The following is a 16,718-nucleotide window of genomic DNA, read 5'->3' as shown; positions in this document are numbered from 1 at the left end:
TTTTTAAAATTTAATTTCAACCAACCGACACAATAAAGTTTTGATGTAATTAAATATAATATATGTGACGTCGCGCGACGGTTTGGTCCGGAAGGTACATTTTGGACATTTGGACCTTTTGATATTTCTGAATAGATCATTCTTTTCTCTTTAATTTGATACCGGTTTCATTAATGTATCATATTTTTGGCTGAGTTATACAAGATTGAAATTGGGAGGTTCCTGCTAATCTCAGATCCAAAATTCAGATAAATTTGCACTTAAAGATTTTACACACATCACCATAGCAATGGCATGTTATATTTCAGCTATCGTAATGAAATTTTGCATGCGTTTTATTTAGTATGTGACTAAAATGTGTGTAAAATTATATTTTATTTGGTCCATCAGCTTTTACACAACACTCGTTTTTGTAATGACGATATTTTTGTGAATTGACCCTCGAGTGAAAAAATAAACCCAACAAATAGCACTCATACTTTTATCCATTTTAACAGTGCAATGTTTATTTAAAGTTAGCTGTGATATCGGCACTATTTTACAAGATTTGCAATTCTGGAAAGTCTTCACAAATTAACTGGCGAAAGTAGCCGAGGCATTACAGTCGATTGACTGAAAACCGAAAGGCCGTGAGTAAGTCAGACAATCTAACACTTCAAACTTGAAACAAAAGAATGAAAATAGTGTCAACACAACCATAATTTCTCTTACTCAATCGATGCGTTCAAATTTGATTGAGCTATTGGCGGGGGTGGGGGGGGGGTGGAGGTGGTGGTAACAGCTCTTTGCACCCAGAAAGGAAAGAGTCCTCACCCACCGGTTTTTTTTCTCTTTCATTTTCAACATCCTCCTGCATGCCCCCCCCCCCCGCGCCCTCTCTCTCCTCTTCCTCCCTTCTTTCCCATAACTCTCTCCAGGGCCGGATTTACCTATAAGCTATACAAACTGTAGCTTAGGGTCCCATCTCTTGGGGGGCCCCGAAAAAGCAATACATATATGCTCTCTGTGGCAAAATAAATGGGTTAAAAAGTGTTTTGGGGCCCTCCCACGAAATTATGGGGCCCCCAAGAAATTATGGGGCCCACCCGAAATTATAGCCCACCCCCCCACACACCCCACGAAATTATGGGGCCCCCACGAAATTGTGGGGCCCCTATGAAATAAAGGGGTCCTGATGAGTCAATCCATTTCCATTTCTTGTACCTCGAATACTATTCGGGTTATAAAGAAGGCGAGTTTATTATTTAAAACATAAATAGTTGATGCGAAGATATTAAACAATTAATGATTTCAGTGTAGAATGCACAAAATAATGTAAATTTGCTGGATAAAAAATTCTCAATAAAAAAATATAAGGATTTTTGAAGCAAGGACAAACAAATAATCCATGGGTATTCGAAGTGTACAAGATTGTAAGGAATCACTTCAATCTTACTTTCAATATCCGTTTGTAGTATTTCCTGTTCTTGTTTGTTGGATTTTTGTTTTCGCTTTGCCATTGCAAATTCACAGATCGTAAACGTTTTAAAAATTTTGGACTTGGATTGCAACGTTTTTGGGAATTTTAAGGTAAGTTTTAGCGATTTAGATCTAAGTTTGGTCACTACTTAAGATCTGGGGTCACTATTTTTGTTTCATGTATTGCGTCATCAGTCCCCGGAATGAAAGTTATGGGAAACGAAAGTAGGGACCACAGCAGATCTTTTGTAGAGCTTAGACTTAGGACTGCTGATGTTATTTGTTTCTTCTTCTAATTATATGTTTCTAGCTAGCTACCAATTTAATACAGGATTTAAGAGTATAGGCGCTTAGGCTTAAGGGCACTACTGAAAGAGAACGGTCCCGAGCTCATCAATCCTAAAAATAATATTTTCTACACAGCCGTTTAAATAGGGCCCAAACTTTCACTTTAGTTACTTCTTCCCTCACTGGCTACCGTCGAGTAATGTAAACAATCCACCGTCAGCCACAGTGATAACAGCTGTCAAGACGGTGTGCATTGGCAATAAATTATGTCTGCAGGTAAATCTCAACGCTTTGAATTTCTCTCAGGCAGAGAGTAGTAGAAATTTCATCAAAATACTCAATTTTCTCAGCCCGTTGTGGACGCAGCATCTTTTTCATAATTTTCAATCATATATGGATACAAAGGCCAATTTTTCCCCTACAAGACGCAATTATTTTTATTTACATCATTAAATGATAAGTTTGTGTTTTGCTCATTTGAATAATCAGAGTTTTTTATGAAATAAATGTTTAAATTATAAGTTTAAGAAATATTTAAAAATTCAAAATATCAAGCCAACACTTTTTACCATCAAGTGTGAGGGATCAGAGAAAAGTAGATAAAATTATCTTTCATATGATATATACTTTATTATGTAGATTCAGGGATTTAAGAATAGAGGGTGTGGAAAGGAATCTCAATAATTATTTTTGTTACCAACAAAGAGGAGAATATTTCATGATATTTTAGAAACCCAATAATAAAACTAGATAGTGATGATAAGAGACATTTATTTAATTTGATTTCATTGAATTTAAGCGGAAATTTTAGATATTTCTTAAATTTACTTATTTAAGTTCTGTTCAGGTTATGGAGAGACACACTGAAGACGGTCATGACACCAGTACTAATGAAATATGTCGAATTTGTTGTGAAAGAGTACAGAGCCGTGCTGAGAGGATTAAAAGACTCTAGACGTTATCAACAATTGACTATAAATATAAATGTGAAATTCTGACATATTTAAATATTTCAATTTGCAAGAAATGTGTTTCACTGATACATAATTTAAAGAAATGCGATGCAGGTATTGATACCTTTGGTTCAATGAGAAAATTCTGAACAAGAAACAATACTTTATGAGGTGAATATGATCCTAATCTTTCACCAGTGATGTGCTATATGCAGTCTATATGGCACACAAATTAAAATGAGGTGCAAGTCAAGTACATGAAAAAAAGTAATGGGCATGGATATCTCAAAAATAAGGTTATGAAACTTATAAGAACTCTTTAAGATTTTCTTAGTGGTTTTGATTGTCTTTAAATAATGTCCTTATATAACAATTTTTAATGGAATTCTTATAATTCGTTGATTCTGGCATAAATATAAGTGAATCACATTTGACTATGTTTCTGGTTTATTAAAAAAATTCTATTAAGACAATGCTGTGATTGGATTTCAATTTTACCTTACTCAAAATTCTTACTTTTACGTACAGGTGAACTGATTTCTCGAAAACGCCTCAATCTACTGATATAAAATTTATATGTCTACATTCTACAGATATTCAACATCATTTCCATTACTTTTGTTTTAAAATCTTAAGTGTTGAACATGTTAAAATATTCTCTTAAAAATTTTAATTCACTTAAATTTATGTATCAATTTCATGGGTTATCCCTCTTGCTTTTTAACACCATCATAATTATGATTATATAATCAATGAAAACTCTGTTAATAAACTGTTTGGTGGTATAAAAATATTTTTGCTACACTTAATAACGGCAATACTACATTAGTTTGAAATTCAGAAAAAAATCGATCGAAACGGCGAAAAAATTGTCTCCCTCTATTAGTGTAAAGCTATGACTCATCATCACTAGACTGGCTAGATTTACCTGGCGAACTAAACTAAAAGCAATAAACGCCTGTGTCTAACCCTAAGATTTATTACTAGTTTTCGATTGTTATTTTTAGGGTTGAAGAGCTCGTTCTTTGCAAAAAGTGAAATATGTCTTTATATTCACATGCGTGTTTATAAATATAGGAGAGCAAGTTCTACAGGCGTTACACGAGTTTTGATACTTAAAACACTGATATTTAGGCAATCTTGCCTGGATACAGTTATCTTCGGAGCTTGAAACGTGTCGGTTTCGGTTACTGTAGATTTGGTGTTTGACTCAAACCCTATGCACCATATCATCAGCTGCCAGTTGCCAGCCAGATGCTCGGCGCGATTGGTTGGCCCGATGTCAATATACTGTGACTAATTGGGATTTGATAGTTGTGCCGTGCCAGTATGATATGCGGGATGCAAATGATTGTTGAAGTACACTCTCTGTGATATGAAAATAATGGCTAGGTATATGAGACGAATAGAAAAGTAGATAAACTGCAGACTCTTTTGTTTTATTGAAATTAGAAACACAGTTTTTTTTTTTTTAAATTTGATTCCTGCCAGTATGACGAATCAATAAAAAGTCCATAGACTACCTCACAATGATGGAAAAATAAATTAACAAAACGTAAACAATAAATACATATTTCATTATTAGAGTCCAATTGTTATATAGCTAATTATTCATATTTTTTATCGTTAGTAGAATATGTATTTCATTTGCAATAAGATTACAACGTTTGTCATTGCCACCATCAGAATTGCCTATTTTTAGACAATGGTAATGGCTTCTGTTTTTTTTTAAATGTGTACCCAGATATGTTTTTTTTGATTCTACCCACAGTTTGCACAATGTCTACAAGGTATAAAAGTGGGGCACAAAAGAGGAAAAATAAGATCAGAACTGAAGAAGAGACACGCAAGTTGACAAAATTAGAAAGTTTCTTAACAAAGAAAGATAAAGACGTTGATGAACCAACGGGTTTGAACACAACGAGTCAGTCACAGAAAATTCATTCTTTATCCGAAACAGAACCTAGTACATCTAGTTGTGTAGAAATTATATCAAACCCATCAAGTGATAAAGAAAGTTCGGCAACGAGTAAAGCAACAAGTACCATTTCAAACACAGAGAACAGTAAAACCACAGAAGATGTTGTATTTAAAAACAGGGAGAATGATGTTGGATTGTGGGGTGATTTAAGTAAAGATGATATTTCATATTGGGTAGAAAAAGGCTCGTCAGGGTGCCAATACTCGAATGACTCATTTGAAAAATCAAAAATGCATTTTGCAAACCAAGACATATATTGTTCAAAAGGTTTGTTCTATCCAAAACGGGCTAATGGTGAAAAATATTGCAGAGAATGGTTAGTAAATTCTCCAGCAACTGGTCGTGTATACTGTTTTGTTTGTAAACTTTTTTCAACAAATACTTCTACACCATTATCATCTGTTGGATTTTGTGATTGACGCAACACGTATTTAGTACAAAATCACGAAAACTCTGGACCCCATGGAATAGCTTCGGTAGCGTATCTTACAAGAAAACGTGGTTCAACGATTGACTGCAAGTTGGCAGAAGAGATAAATACTAAACGACAGTATTGGAAAAATGTTCTTGAGCGAGTTGTGGCAGTTATAATTACTATATCAGAACGTGGGTTACCTTTCAGGGGAGATGAGGAAAGGTTTGGTTCTCCACACAACGGGAATTTCCTTGGATTACTCGAACTTGTGGCAAAATTTGATCCATTTCCATTTGGGAATAAAGGATCGGGCGTCACTTCTTATCTATCAAAAACTACATGTGATGAATTCATTCAAATAATGGCTCACAAGGTAAGAACCTCAATTCTGGATTATTTAAGAACTGGTGGGTACTTCAGCTTATCAGTAGATTCCACTCCCGACCGATCCCATATTGACCAACTGACTGTCATTGTGAGGTATGTTTCGCCAGACGATGGATTGCCTATTAAACGTTTTCTCACTTTCTTAGAGATGGGTAGTCATACGTGAGAAAATATGGCTAAATTGGTTCTAAACTACCTTACAGACGAATGCAAAATAGACTTCACCAAATGTCGAGGCCAGTCGTACGATAATGCCGCCAACATGTCTGGCAAATACAAGGGCATGCAAGAAATTATACTACAGACAAAAAAGTATGCCATGTTTATTCCATGTGCTGGTCATTCCCTAAATCTGATTGGTAGAGCAGCTGTTGACTGCTATTTGGATGCTGTGAATTTTTTTGGAATCATTCAAGAAATATACAACCTTTATTCATCATCCACCCATAGATGGGCCATATTATTATCCTTTTACAAAGATTGTGCATAAGTTCCAAAATCGTTATCTCAAACTAGATGGGAAGCCCATTCAACAGCAACACAAGCAATACTTGAGAGTTATAACGAGATTATCTCTTCGTTGCAGCAGCTTTATACCGATACTACACAAAAGGGGGACACAAGAAATCAAGCCATGAATATTACAAATAAAATGGAAGAGTTGGAATTTATGGTAATGCTGTATCTGTGGAGTTACTTGCTAGAGGAATTTCACAAGACAAGTCAATCCCTCCAGGCCCATCAATTAGTTTAGACGTTTGTAAAAAGTTATATGCTTCTCTTTCGGACTTTGTCAAAGGTTGTAGGAATATGTTCGATCATTTTGTAGAAAAAGCTAAAGAAAAATTGCCGGATGTTAAAAATCCCAGAAATCGAAGAAAACCCAGCAATGGTGATGGTGATGCTTTAGAGAATATCGAGCCCAGAGACAGATTTAGAATCAATTCATTTATACCCGTGATTGATGCATTAGAGTCGAATCTAGCACAACGAGCCTCTGTGTATAGTGATGCTGCCAACAAGTTCTCATTCTTAACTTAATTAATTGCTACAGAAGAAGAGATTCGTGTAGGGGTCAGTGCCTTATACCAAGCTTATCCTGAAGATGTTGACATGAACCTTGTGGGAGAAATGAAGCATTTTCACCAATACATTAGACAAAGTCAGGCCTCTGGTTCGACGGAACGTTATAGTATGACGCACCAGGATTTGTACAAAATAATAATTAACGATCACGTTAAATCAGCTTTCCCTAACGTAGAGGCAATTTTGAGAATGTTTTTAAGTATGATGATTGCAAATTGCTCTGGAGAAAGATCTTTTTCACAATTAAAAAGGATTAAAAACGAATTCAGATCAACAATGGCTCAAGATAGACTATGCTCCCTCAGTCTCATGTGCATTGAAAGCGACAAACTACGCAGCCTATCATTTGATGACGTTATTAATGACTTGGCTCTGACAAAGGCAAGGAAAAAATCATTTTAACATATAAGTTTTTTACACTAGAATAGCTTATTTTAATAGTTACTATAATTTAATATCGTACTGTATACGCGCTTATTATTTGTATTTCATTCTATTATCAGAAATTCGTTTTTGGCTCAGATACTATCCTGAGTTATAAAGGGGCCCCAAAATTTCAAATAGCTTAGGGGCCCCACTAAGTCTAAATCCGGCCCTCTCTCTCTCTCTCTCTCTCTCTCTCTCTCTCTCTCTCTCTCTCTCTACTTCCTGTTCCATCATTCTCTTTTTCATTTCATAATCACTCTCTTCATTTGGCTCGTCCTATTCACTATAGCTATCTCTTTCTATCGGTCTGTCCATTAACTCTTTTCTGTTAGTCTTCCTCACCCCCCCCCCCCCCTTCTCACTCCTTCTCCTTTACCGCTCGTCCTCTCTCTATCTGCCTCCTCCCTGTTCCAACAATCCCTTTAATTCCTTAGTCAATCTTTTCATTTTATCTCGTCCTCCCGTCCTGGTAACCATCTATATCGATCTGTCTATCCACTTTATTTTATTCATCCCCACATTCCATCCTCCTATCTCCAGTCAACACTCGTTCAGCGAATCATTCGAGGCAAGCGCACGATCACGCTCACGCCCACAACACCACAATCTCCTCTCCTCTGACGAGCTCAATACAATTATCGGCCGAATCTAACAAGTTAAATTATTCATTTGACAAAATATCTCATAAAATCAGTTTATAATGAAGCAAGATTTTGAATTTCTTGCAACATCAACTCTAACAACAATCGTGCAGCGTAAGCGGCCATTTTGCATAACTTATGACCATGTGATCCCGAGGACCAATGAGAGAGAAGGATTCAAGGGGTTTTCCGTTGGTAATATGCAATGGCCTACTTCTGTTTACATAATTGGAATTTGACTACTGTCCTGATATTCTTTACTGTTTAGAGATAGTTCTATTTGTCACTTTATGTTCGTAATTGATCTGTGTCTGTACTGTATTGTCTAACTCTTTGTGTTTTAATTTCTTTCCAGATCATGTCGATTTAAATGTTGAATAAAGCCTATATTTTGCATGGCAATCATTCGAATTACTTTCTAGCTTCACAAAATTTTATTCAACATTTAACATGGAACGATTCCTTCGACCTGAGCGGTTCAGCGCTGAACCCAATACGCCTGATGCATCAAAGCAATGGAATCACTGACTCTGTACATTCAACAACTTTCTCTCTTCGTTACCCGAACAGGCGACTGACAACAAACTCAATCTGCTCGTCAATTTCGTCGATCTTGTCGTCTACGAACATATTGCTGATTATATTACATTCGATTCAGCTGTTGACGTTCTGAATTACATATACGTGAAACCAAAAAAAACGAAATATTCGCGAGACACATCTTGGCTACTACAAAGAAAGAACCAGATCAATCCCTCGATCAATTCCTTCAAAAGTTGAAGAGACTTGCCAAAGAATTTGATTTTAAAGCTGTTACTACTGATAAGAACAGGGATGATTTTATCTGAGATGCTTTCATCTGTGGTCTCTCTTCTAATCAGATCAGGCAGCGACTCCTCGAGAATAAGACAATCGAACTTATAGCCGCTTATGAACAGGCTCGATCCTTGGAGATGGCTGAAAAACAATCTCAGAACTATAGCACACCATCTACTGTGCCATGTGGCAGCACTGCTCCTCCGCCCTCTGAAAAGGAACTTGACTCATTCAATGCTGCAGTCACGAACTCTAAATGCTTCTTCTGCGGATACCAACGACATCCTCGATCAAAATGCTCTGCTAGAGAGGCGCTGTGTAAAAGTTGTGGAAAAAAAGGGCATTTTCAAAAGGTATGCCAGTCAAAAAGTAAAAACGAATATGCATCTGCGGCAGACCCGAATACACTCAGTTCAGCCTTTTCAGCCGCGGCTCCCGCTAGTCTCTACAGAGCTGTTATTGACGTGAAATTGTTTAACAAGCCCGTTAAAGCGTTGATAGACACCGGAAGCTCAGAGAGTTTCATTTCAACTGAGATCGCACAAAGTCTCCAATTGAAGATTTTCAAATCAAAGAAAGAAATCTCCTGGCGTCTACTAATCTTTCCAGTACAACCAAGGGTCATTGTTTTGTCTCTTTGGAATGCCAGGGACGTTTCTATGAGAGTGTGAAATTTTCCATCCTGTCAGGGTTGTGTTCGGACTTGATTTTAGGCCATGACTTTCTTGAACAGCATGATGGAGTTCAAATATCCTTCAAAGGATCAAAGCCTACTTTCTCCGTTTGTAGTCTCACTGCTGCAAAAATCAAACCTGTTTCTCTTTTCAAGAATCTCCTTCCAGAAGTCAGACATATTGCAACAAAATCAAGACGATTTTCATTACCAGACAAGCAATTCATTGACTCTGAGGTTCAGAAACTTCTTGACGAGGATGTGATCGAACCATCTGATTCTCCATGGCGAGCGCAGGTATTGGTAACAACTAACGAGCGACACAAGAAACGCGTGGTTGTGGACTATAGTCAGACCATCAATCGCTTCACTCTACTCGATGCATATCCACTTCCAAACATTAATGAAATGATTGAAACAATTTCAAACTACAGTGTCTATAGCACCCTCGATTTGCAAAGTGCTTACCACCAGATCCCAATAAAAGACGAGGAGAAACTGTATACGGCTTTTGAGGCCAGTGGAAATCTCTACCAATTCGAGCGAATTCCCTTTGGAGTCACTAACGGAGTGGCTTGCTTTCAGCGCATCATTGATTCCATTATTCAAGATGAGAAACTGAGTGACACATTTGCTTACTTAGACAATGTGACAATCTGTGGCAGAAATCAGCAAGAGCATGATGAAAACCTTGTGAAATTTCTCAGGTGTGCCAAAGAACATAATATAACATTCAATGAAACTAAGACTATCCAGTCTGTTAGACAAATCAAGTTACTTGGATTTCAAGTGTCCAAAGGTTGCATTCAGCCAGACCCTGACCGATTACGGCCACTGAGAGAACTTTCAGATCCTCACAATATCAAATCTCAACAGAGAGTGATTGGAATGTTTGCATACTACTCATCCTGGATACCTCATTTCTCGGATAAAATACACCCACTGGTCCAAAATACCACCTTTCCATTGTCAGGAAAAACCAAGGACTCGTTTGATCTTTTGAGAAAGGAGATTGAAAACGCTGCTGTCGTGACAATTGACCACAACGCTTCTCTAGTTGTAGAAACCGACGCTTCTGAAATTGCAATCGCAGCAACACTAAATCAAGGTGGACGTCCTGTGGCTTTCTTTTCAAGAACTCTGAACCACAATGAAAAGAAGAATTATTCTGTTGAAAAAAAGGCTTACGCTATTGTGGAAGCCCTTCGAAAGTGGAAGCACTATCTTCTTGGAAAGCATTTCAAACTTGTGACAGATCAGAAAAGCGTTGTCTTTATGTACGGAAATTCTGCAAAAGGAAAAGTCAAGAATGATAAAATCCAAAGATGGAAGATTGAACTGTCAAGCTACAGTTATGACGTTGTGTATCGACCTGGAAAAGACAATGTAGCGGCTGACGCATTTTCAAGGGAGTTCTGCTCATCTACTGGTTCAGATTTAGAAACTTTAAAAAGCCTTCACGACTCACTCTGCCACCCTGGAATTGCAAGGATGAACCATTTTGTCAGGTCAAAGATTCTCCCATATTCCGTGGATGAAATACGAACAATCTGTAACAACTGTAAGGTTTGTCGTGAGCTAAAAACTTCCTTCTACAAACCGCAGAACCTCAAAGTGGTCAAAGCAACTCAACCATTCGAGCGTTTGAGTGTTTATTTCAAGGGTCCCTTGCCGTCATCGTCCAAAAATCGGTATCTCGTAACAGTTATTGATGCATATTCTCACTTCCCTTTTGCGTTCCCATGCTCTGATATGAGCTCATCAACTATCATCAAGTGCTTGTGTTAATTGTTCTCATTGTTTGGAATGCCTATTTCAATACATTCTGACAGAGGTGCTACCTTCATGTCAAGTGAGCTTCAAGATTTCTTGTGCAAAAAGGGTATCGCCTCAAGCCGAACGACCCCATACAATCCCGGGGAAATGGACAGGTAGAACGTCTGAATGGAACCCTTTGGAAAAATATCACGTTAGCCCTGAAATCACGTGGTTTGAATGTTAGTCAATGGGAGTCAGTGCTTCTTGACTCTCTACATTCAATAAGATCACTCTTATGCACTGCGACAAATGAGACTCCTCATGAACGAATCTTCCGCTACAATAGAAAGTCAAGCACTGGTACAACACTTCCTAGCTGGCTGACTACTCCAGGAACTGTTTTGATGAGGCGTCTCGTAAGAGCCTCTAAATACGAACCATTGGTGGACGAAGTGGAACTGTTGGACGCTAATCCTCTCTATGCCTACGTCCGACTTCCTGATGGTAAAGAAACTATTGTGGCTTTGCGTCACTTAGCCCATGCTGGTGAAATGACTACTGCCCAACCCTCCAATGAAGCATCACCCATGGCGTTTGACAACACGAGCGTAACTCCACATTTTCAACCTGTTCAAAAGAATGTGGGAAACGATATTTTACCTGAAACTGTCCTAGAACAGCTTGATGTACAAACTGTGGAAGCGGGTGAAGTGCAAAAATCTGCCTTGGACGAACCATCAGTCTCTGATCCTAACAGTCCTAATGAGCTTTCTACTCAAAACGAATCCCGTTCAAACTCCAGAACGAGTGGCTTCATTCGGACGAGACCATACAGTTTACGAAATAGAGAAGCATAATTTGAAATCTCTTGCAACATGCAAGGGGAAAGAATGTCATGATATTGTTTACTGTTTAGAGATAGTTCTATTTGTCAATTTATGTTTGTAATTGATCTGTGTCTGTACTGTATTGTCTAACTCTTTGTGTTTTAATTTCTTTCCAGATCATGTCGATTTAAATGTTGAATAAAGCCTATATTTTGCGTGGCAATCATTCGAATTACTTTCTAGCTTCACAACAACTACCCTCTTTCGGGGTTATAATTTGACCACAAGATGGGGTCAATGGGCTAAAAATAGCATTGCGAAGGCAGGAATGGAGTTCCCCTTTGAGAAAAAGTTATAGGTTACCAGATTGGCGTCCTTTTGCTAAGCTTAAAGAGTCGTCAACAAACGTCAAAATGATCCCTCTTTCAATGGGTGAAAACAGGGTATACTCTCTTTAAAGATTAAATTTATATACTTTAAGACTGTTTTTAATTAAAAAGGTATGATTTTATGATAGAAAAATACCTTAAAATGTCAAAAATTGAAAAAACGCATTTTGCCTATTTTAGGCACTTTTCAAATATAATGGCCGTTTTCTCATTTCAGCTAGATGTACCTTCCGGACTGAACCGTCGCGCGACATATGTCGAGAGGTGGGTGTCTGGGGAGAAACAGTTTTGTTGTCCCTTTGGATGTTTCGAGATAAGCGTCTGAAAAACAGGGAGAAATTCCATAAGCTTCTCGGGATAGCATCTCTTTCTATAGATAGTTCGAAGATGACGTCACTCAGGTCTTTGTTATTGTTTTTTGCCATCCGCGTTTATGAGTAATGCTCATTGAACTGTATTAACCAGACTAGAAACGTTCATGGATACACACAGTTTTGTGTGTTGGTCCGTTATACTTCCGGATGGCAATGTTATGAGCTTCTTAGCCAAGCGCATACTATCTATAAGTATATCCAGCTTGGATCTTTTGTCAGGCGTTATTTATTCTATTTGTCAATATATAGTACATGTCGTAATTTGATAGATTGATTTGATAGATTGGTGAAAGACTAAAATGTCATAATATTATCATTGTTTTGGTTATCCGCCGCCATTTTGTCGTTGAAGTATTAAAGTGTGGTGTAAACCAGTCCTATGTTTTTTTGTTTTTTTTGTTTTTTTGTTGTTTTTTTTTGTTTGTTTGGTTTTTTTTTCTATTAGGGTTAGTTATAGGTCTTAGTATTATTAAGGCTGGTTAAGGTACTAGATCTAAGTTTTATTTTTTCTGAGGGTTAGTTAAGGAGGTGATAGGAAAAACAAAAGTAAAACCAGTCCTTCAGAGCAATTAGGCCCATGGAGCTGGAGTTTATTCCTGGTTCTATAGCATGATACGGACAATAGCAATTACTTGCTACCCTTTATATAGGACGTTAGTCTGTCTCAAAGTACATTCCACCAGATGTAATAGATCCAGCTACCCATTTACTGCTAGGTGGACAGAAGGGTCGGAAAAAATCTCGACTACACCCGGGATCGATATCGATCCCTTTGCGTGTGAAGCGAGTGCTCTACCAACCGAGTTATCGGTACCCAAAGATCTTATGGAAGGACGGCCTCCCGTTATTGTGATGCTTCGAAATGCATTTTTTCTTCTTGTTCCTTCATGTCTGCAAACCACCTGGGGTGTCTTGTCGCAGACTTTGGTGTGTCTAAACATGGTGTTTAGAGTGGCACAGAAGCGATTCTGTCTCTGAACTGCTCAAAATTTTCAGAGCTCATTACTTCCGCAGACTATTCCAAATTCTAATCGTTGATAGGGAAGGTCTTCCGAAAGCTCCAACATCCCCAGTATGCTTGTTCTAGTAGGAGGTTTGGGAGGGGGGAAACTTTTTTTATAATGTTCTAGTAAGGGGTTTGGGAAGGGGGAGACTTAAAAAAAAAGAAGTTTCCCCCCCTCCCAAACCCCCTACTTGAACATTATAAAAAACAAGAATACTGGGGATGTAGGAGCTTTCGGAAGGCCTCCCGTTGATAGAAAAAAAAAAGACGGCTGCTCATGGCACTGCATGCACTCTTGAGCGTGGAATTTGAAATCTGTGACCGTTTCCTCTAGTTTTTCCCCTTGGTTTGGAAAACTGCAGCTCCCGAATTACTACAGCAACTGCATTGGCTGCCAGTGGACCAGCGGATTAAATATAAATCTTCAACTATCGTTTCAAATGCCTGGAGGGCTCGTCACCAGCATATCCTCTCAAACCTCGTTGAACGGTATAACCCACAGCGATCACTTCGATCAACGAAAGACCTCAAATTGAAAACACCCCGCTGTCGAGTGAAGGCTGGTGAACGCGCCTTTCAGCATTCTGGTTCAATGTTGTGGAATTTACTACCACCAGAGATACGTTCTTCGTCTTCACTAGAGGAATTCAAGCGTCGATTGAAGACAATCTTATTCCGACAGGCTTTCTTTTGATTATGTGTATAATTAGCGTTGTTCGTGTACTGTGTTAGGGCTTAATGGTTAAGTTAATCTAAGTTATGCGCCCAGAGCGCTCCTGATGAAGGGATGTTTGGCGCACTATAAATCTATACCATTATTATTATTATTATTATTATTATTATTATTATTATTATTATTATTATTATTATTATTATTATTATTATTATTATTATTATTATTATTATCATCATTATTATTATTATTATTATTATTATTATTATTATTATTGATACATAAATCGAAAGCTCCAACATCCCCAGTATTCTTGTTCTAATAAGGGGTTTGGGAAGGGATGGGGGGGGGGGGGGGGGCTGAAACTTTTTTTTTTTTTTTTTTAAAGTTTTCCCCCCTTCCAAACCCCCTACTAGAACATTATGAAAAACAAGAGTACTGGGGATGTAATAGCTTTCGGAAGGCCTCCCATATCTGTTGTTTTAAATGTGAAAATTTATACGGTTTTTTATCCCATGTTTAAATTATTTAATCGCCTTATATAATATTATGACTTTGATTTTAACTTTTTAATTTTAATTGCACTCACAGACTCACAGACAACCTCTAAAATGTCCCCAAAAACAGTTTGACTCATATAACCGTGTGTTAAACATGCGAATAAGCTATAAAAGCATATTGATTTAAGATTACTTTAGTTGTCATAGACTGGTGTAAGAGATAATTAATTACCTGTTGTAAAAATTCGTTAATTGATGTATTTCGTTCCTTAGGGTAGACACAGCATTTGACGGGTAATGGTTATTGAAGAAATTGCGTTCAATAAAGCGCGTTCATTTGGTGCGAGCTAGTAAAAACCCGAGCAAATTGGGTCTTAAGAACCTAGGATGCCGACGCTGGTGAAAGATAAAGTTCTGAACAAGTGGGTATGAAAGTTGCCAGTCAACGCAAGAAAGAACAGTACAAGAAAGAAAAATAATCATCAAAACTCAGTCTACATCGACTGGGAATCAAACATCAGAACTTCTGTTACCGGTCAGACGTGTAATGGTAGCACGCCCGAAAGGTTATCAGAAGGTCTGAAGTTTGATCCCAAGTCGAGGTAGACTGGTTATTAAGGGTTTTTGTTTTCTTGTATTTTTCTTTCTTGCTTTGACTATACACCTTTCATACACCAAATTGGGTTTTGACGCCTGTATTATTCCAGTCTTCCCTTGGAATAGACCTTAGAGACAAATTTCCCCTGTGGGATGAATAAATGGAATTTTACAATTTGTATTTGTTTTAGTTAGATCTGGCCGAAGGTACTTTGCAATAGAATCACACCCTGTCCAAATAGTGGCAAATGATTGTTGTCCGTTATATAAACCGGGATTAACTCTGGCTCCATGAGTATCATGGTTCTGATAGACTAACCATATATTAATAATACGTTTGATCGCTTTCCTCTCGGGAAAGGATTAAATCCGGAATCATAGCAAACGCAAATAGCTCAAACCGGGGCTTGGCCAAAAAATAAAAATGTAGATCAAAACAGATAAAGATAGACAAAAGACCCAGCAAGTGGGCAACCGACCTCCCATGATACAAGGGATGACGAGGCCACCCAACCAAGGTTAGATTGTCTTCCAAACACCCGTCCTTATTTTAAGGCGAGGCAATTTTACAAGGAAAAATAAACTTCCCATAAAGTACAACAGGAATATCTTTCTGTCTCACTCTTTCGGCGATTAATTCAAGTCAGATATAGATAGGCAGAAGACAAAGCAAATTGGCAAGTGACATTCTATGCCACTAGGCAAGTCAATGCCATCCAAGTAAGGCTTGACCGCCCCCCCCCCCCTCCCCCCCCCTCCCCCGAAAAATAAAACTTTCTATAAACAAATTGGAATAGCTAGCTGCCTCCCTCTGAACAAATGATTCAAACCAGAAGCTGGGTAAATTTGAGTCATCTCAATCCATGAAAGGGAGAGAACGCTTGATGGATAGAGACAAAAGACAGAAACGGGGTACAAGGGGATTGGGGTAATAGATACTCTACCAACAGCGGCAGCACCGATCACTGCTCAGAGTCAAAGATAAAAGTTGATGCTGCTAAACGTCTTCATCAGAAATCGTGGCTCAGTGGTATGGTCTTTGACTTATATATAGAACGTACTAAGTTCGCCTCACAATCACGCTCTGTGGCCCTGAATTCTCTTTGCGGCGTTGCACTGCGGCCAACGACCACGGGCTTACTCCAGTATTCCCTTGGAATAGACCCAATGGCAATTTTCCATGGGAGATGAATAAAGGGAATTTCTTATAGCCATTTATTTATCATCGTGAAATCAAAAATTGAACCCGGACTATGGTATTTGGGCACGGGAGGAAATTGAAGCTAAGAAAATGGGAGAACGACAGCAATGTGTATTGAACCTGGGACTCAGGGAAGTGGACAGCGATTGAGAGTGAACCTGGGACTATGGGAGGAGGATATCAGATGGAAATGAACCTGGGACTATGGGAGATAGAAACCAGTGGGAATTGAAGCCGAACTATGGGAGTTGGACATCAGAGGAGAATGAACC

The 16,718-nt window shown here is 38.2% G+C and overlaps 1 protein-coding gene across 1 annotated transcript in view; it reads right to left on the bottom strand.

Moving 5' to 3' along the window:
• LOC144975157 (uncharacterized) overlaps nucleotides 1–14,957 on the bottom strand; it is a 28,822-nt gene extending 13,865 nt beyond the window's left edge. Inside the window, exon 1 of the mRNA XM_078918946.1 lies at nucleotides 14,881–14,957. The gene's annotated coding sequence lies outside the window, so the exon portion shown is untranslated. The remainder of the gene's footprint in view (nucleotides 1–14,880) is intronic.
• Between the last annotated feature and the right edge of the window lie 1,761 nt (nucleotides 14,958–16,718).

The sequence above is a fragment of the Berghia stephanieae genome, chromosome 6 (genome assembly GCF_034508935.2).
Source record: "Berghia stephanieae isolate SIO BIC M18660-M18661 chromosome 6, UCSD_Bste_1.3, whole genome shotgun sequence".
In the NCBI taxonomy this organism is placed as follows: Eukaryota; Metazoa; Mollusca; class Gastropoda; order Nudibranchia; family Aeolidiidae; genus Berghia; species Berghia stephanieae.
This window is presented reverse-complemented; position numbering and strand designations above follow the sequence as displayed.